The sequence below is a fragment of the Palaemon carinicauda genome, chromosome 36 (assembly GCF_036898095.1).
Source record: "Palaemon carinicauda isolate YSFRI2023 chromosome 36, ASM3689809v2, whole genome shotgun sequence".
NCBI classification, from domain to species: domain Eukaryota; kingdom Metazoa; phylum Arthropoda; class Malacostraca; order Decapoda; family Palaemonidae; genus Palaemon; species Palaemon carinicauda.
Genome location: NC_090760.1, coordinates 71,356,594 through 71,361,957, shown reverse-complemented (window position 1 = coordinate 71,361,957; position 5,364 = coordinate 71,356,594). Strand labels below are relative to the sequence as shown.

General features: G+C 33.7%; 1 protein-coding gene across 2 annotated transcripts in view; it reads left to right on the top strand.

Moving 5' to 3' along the window:
- The first annotated feature begins 4,329 nt into the window (after positions 1–4,329).
- Positions 4,330–5,364, top strand: part of LOC137628896 (uncharacterized) — a 20,932-nt gene continuing 19,897 nt past the window's right edge. The window contains exons 1-2 of one of the 2 annotated variants that reach the window (XM_068360157.1): positions 4,330–4,411; positions 4,919–5,099. The gene's annotated coding sequence lies outside the window, so the exon portion shown is untranslated. Of the gene's footprint in view, positions 4,412–4,823; positions 5,100–5,364 lie in introns of both variants that reach the window. The other variant, XM_068360156.1, reaches the window with a different exon arrangement.

The window sequence follows — 5,364 nt, the reverse complement described above, 5'->3', positions numbered from 1 at the left end:
AACAATGAGAATTGATATACAAAGACATAGTAGTTATACAGAAGGGGATCCCACAGCTGTCAATTTCTTCATAATTCCAGAAAAGTCAAATTTTAGATGGAGAATAATACCGTATTAACGGAAAACTGACCAGGGCTTAGATTTGATTTTTGACCTTTGGTACAGAAGACTAAAAAGGTTTCAACAATATTCCTTTGGGTATAGTTATTTACACTGATTATTTTACTTGTCTTGATAAGTCAATTCTATGACTAAATCCTAACCAGTGGGAGGCCAAAGCATTACTAAAAGAACCCTTAGAGACGGCCACCTTATTCTGTTTTATTCTAACTGAAAAACCTTTGGTTGTTTGGCCGACATAGAACAAGTTACAATCTGAAAAAGAAATACTATATACTATATTATCATTTCCAGAACTATTCTTGATCAACATATTTCTTGAAGTACAAATATATTTAAACACTACCCTAATATTTAGCAAAGGCTATAAACACCTGGGCAGTGTTAGTTATCAAGTACAGTGCTGGAATAGTGGTTAGAAAAAAATCAGAGCTATGCAATATGGATAGAAAAACTAGAAAGGTAATGAATATATACCAGGCACTGCACCCAAGAGCAAATATTGACAGGCCCTATATCGCTCGTTTGCGACAACGTCGTCATAACTCAAAAATAGCTATTTTTCAGGAGAGCCATTTTAATCACTTAAAACACTTTCATATTAATGTATGTCGTTAGGACTTTTAGCGCCTCAAGCGATCAATTTTCTAGCTACAATTATGACACTTTTGCCATATGAATCAGCATTTGAAGATGAATATGTCTGTATGGATAACTCAAAAATAAATTTTTGTCATAACGTAGTTGTCGCAAGCGAGCGATATACAGTATACCTCGCAGTGAAGAAGGAAAAGGACTCATTCTTTATCTTAATACCTTAAATGGTTTCACTTTATATCAGTGGTGCAATGGACCCCAGCCTGGGGTCTATGGTTGCACCTCTATGCTCCACTAACCTTGTATCCAAGGGCTCTTTTCAAGATGGTCCCCATTCCCTTGATGGCAGCAATCGGCACCTCATTTATGCTTGGGCAACTTGGTATCGCCTGAAGGTATTGTCTAAAGTTTTTCTTCATAAGTCCTGTTGCCCCCACCACCACAGGTATTATTCCTATTTCTTTTAGTTCCCAAATATTTTTCAGGTCGTTCTTTAGTTCTTGGTATTTTGTTATGCTCTGCCTCTCAGCTCTATTGATGCCAAAATCACTGGGCACTGTCACTTCTATAATCTTTGCTGTTTTTTCTTACTTATTCCAAATTATAATATCAAGTTTTATAGCACCTCCTTCTATATATCTTCCAACGAATTATCTTATAATAAAAGATGGTAATGGTCCTGTGTATCAACATCGAAAGTAGAGCACTGGGACAGTGCCTTAAGAATAGTGAAGATGAATGAGTAATTGCATGGGAAGAAAACTTGATAAAGGAGGATGAAGACCCACCGGTGTATAAGGAGAGTACAGGAAAAAGAAAGAGACAAGAAGAAAGGAAAAGAAACAAACGTATCACCAATTCCTGTGACAAACTAAAGAATTGGCTAGTAAGGAAACATGGCAGTGGCTGTAGAGAAAAGGACTTAAGAAGGAAACTAAAGGGATGATAATGGCAGCACAAGATCAGGCCTTTAGAAAAAAATGTATTTAACGAGCAATACACGGAGATAACATCTCGTTAGTGTAATAATTGTATGGCAAAAGAAGAAACCATCAACAACATCGCCAGTGAATGTTCAGCACTTACTCGGATTCAGTATAAGAAACGATATGATACAGTGGTTAAAGCTCTCCATTTGTACTCTGTAGAAAATATGAAATAAAATTCATGAACAAATGGTACGAACATCAATCTTAAGTTGTGGTAGAAACTGATCAGGCTAAACCACTCTGGGACTACAGTATAAGGACAGACAGGGTGATACAAGCACATCGACCAAACATCACTCTGGTCGAAAAGAAAACGAATATATATATATATATATATATATATATATATATATATATATATATATATATATATATATATATATATATATATATACACATATATATAACCCAAAATAATGAGGTAAAATCATTTGTATTTAGGAACTATGATCTCCAATACAGGGTCTTTAGAATTAGAGTTTAGTGAAAGATTGAACAGAGAAAATCAGACAATGGCTAGGTTAAACAAAATTTGGAAATCAAATCGCCTGAAATTACATATAAAAATCAGACTATACAGTATATCAGTTTAGTGAGATCGGTGTTACTGTATGGACATGAGTCATGGTATGACAATGAATCAATCTCCAATGGATTTTGTATGATTGAGAACAAAGCCCTAAGAAGGATATTAGGAGTTAAATGGCAGGACAGGATTAAAAATGAAACTATAAGAGAGATTACTCAAGTGTCATATGTGGAGGAGGTCATAGTGAAGGGTAGATGGAGATGGTTTGGGCATGCTCTTCGCACTCCCCAAGAGAGATTAGTTAACAAAACTTTCAGCTGGGCTCCACAAGGGACTAGAAGAGTTGGAAAACCCAGGCCTACATGGCTGAGGACTACAAAGCGGGAAGTAGGAGATGGTGAATGGAGGAGTATTGAATTAAAAGCTCAAGATAGAGACGACTGGCGAAATCTAACCGAGGCCCTTTGTGTCAATAGGCGTGGGAGGAGATGAGAACTCATAGACGTCGCAAAAAATAGAAAAGTACCAATATTTACGAATTGCATTAAGAAGGCTTTGGAATATGCAAATTGAAGTAGTGCCAATAATTTTAGCAGCACTAGGGACTATACCTAAGTCATTAAAAAGGAACCTTTTTAGCAACACTAGGGACTATACCCAATTCATTAAAAAGGAATCTGGAGAAGGTAGGAGCCGATATATCCTTTGGACTTGTGCAAAAGAACGTGTTACTTGAAACAGCATTTTTAGTGAAGAACATTATGGATTCCTAAGGAAGCTAGATGTAATCCGGAACCCCAAATATAAACCATCAGTTTCTGTAGACTGTTATTGAAAAAAAAAAAAAATAATAATCATAACAATTACAATAGTAAAAATCTGTTATTATTAAGAATTAATTTTTTTTCTATTGAAATTTACTAAACTTCCGAAGTTCAAACTCGTTGCATATGCTTTTGTATTGAACATGTAGACATAAGTCTCGTTTCATAGTTTATTTATATGCCTATTAAATGTTATTACTTATGCCAACATATTTCATAACGTTTTATCATTTCTCATTTATAGCTTATTGGTTATTCTTTATTTCCTCTTCTCACTGGGGTTGCTTTTCCAGTTGGAGCCCTTGGGTTTGTAGGATTCTGTGTTTGCAACTAGGGTTGTAGCTTAGCTAGTAGTGAATAAGATAACATGAGAGAGAGAGAGAGAGAGAGAGAGAGAGAGAGAGAGAGAGAGAGAGAGAGAGAGAGAGAGAGAGAGAGAGAGAGAGAGAGTTAAATACAAATAGAACTATTTGATTATTTTAAACACCCAACATGGTTTTGCACATTGTTAAACGAAAAAAAACTTGCAAATAACAACAACAACAACAACAACAATAATAATAATAATAATAATTTAGTGCTTAACTTTACAATATCCTCTTGGATACAATAGGATATTCAGGTGTGTATTACCTTATTAATCATACGTGTTTCTGCAATGGATATTTCACCCTCAAGTACAGATCTAATTTTAGTATCAACATTGGTTTTCGAGTTAAAAGTAAAACGTTTATTGGAGGAAAATAATGGGGAATTATTATGTAATGTGAGATACGTTTTCTTTTTGTCTTGTATCATAAATAGAAAGAATATATTGTTGTCTCTCTCTCTCTCTCTCTCTCTCTCTCTCTCTCTCTCTCTCTCTCTCTCTCCAGTCCCTAAGCACACCTAAGGCACACCATTATCATTATTATTATTATTACTATTATTATTATTATCATTACTTGCTAAGCTACAACCCTAGTTGGAAAAGCAGGATGCTATGAGCCCAAGGGCTCCAACAGGGGAAATAGCCCAGTGAGGAAAGGAAATAGGGAAAAACTACAAGAAGTTTATGAACAATAATAACATCAAAATAAATCTTTCATATAAGACACGCCAGAGAGAGAGAATAAAAAACACGAGACTTATCAGAAGACTGAAAAGAAAAAGGAAACAAAGAAATAAAAACAATCCGGATGGATATTGAGTGTCAACTCCGCCCCTATGAAAATTGACACCTCGGTGGACCACCTTACGTTATGCTATAATACTTCGGCCCGCCGATCGAGTTAGTTTAGAACAGGGTCCTGGGTTAGACAATCGGTGCTTAGCTGTGGCCACGGAGGAGATCGAGATGCGTGGTGGCTTCGGTGCGGGATACTAAAATACTTTCTTTTTTACATACATATTTTGATTTTGATGCATTGAGTAGGAGTGGGACACGAAGGGGGAAACTATATATTTTTTTTGTTGGGGGGGGGGGTATTTATGATAATTTTGTAGTTATTTATAAAAAATAAGTATTTTTTTTTCATCTGAAGTGGCGTTGAAAACGATGGAAGAGTGAAATATGAAGTGGAAAATATATATTTTTTTTTTCGAAGTAGTTTTGATGATTTTGTTTTATTTATAAAAGATAGACAATAGTTTTTTTACGATAAACAATATATTTTTAAGATGAACAATAGTTTTTTTAAGAAATAGGGTAAGGACGAACTGTGATATAACAGTGAAGTGATTCACCCAGGACATGTAATAATTTGTGCGTTGTTTACCACACAGAAAAGTAAACAAACAAACATTGGAAAATGACATTTGAAAATATACCTGACGAGTGACATTGCAAATTTAATATAGTTTCAAATTTTCCTTTCAAGGAAGTTAAATACAGAAAACTACAAAATATTAAGTGAACTATATAAAATAAGACTTTCTTAGATAAAGAAAAAAAAAGACACGTCTTAGATATGATTGAAGTCTAAATACAGTGATGTCACTATCGTCATCGTCATCATCATTATCACTATCTTCTCAGTACTAATTCAATATATTTTACAGGTATGTTGTCTCTTTTATTCTTTTATTTTACTATTAAGTTTTATCGCTATTTTACTAAATTAGGTAAATTTTGTATGATTATGTAAAAATAATTTTCAAGAAACAATTTGTAAAGAAAAAGTATTACGAATCGAACTAAATAATCATATATTATTACTACTATTATTATTATTATTATTGTTATCATTATTATTACTATTATTATTATCATTATTATAATTATTATTATTATCATCATTATTATTTTTACTATTATTATTAGTAT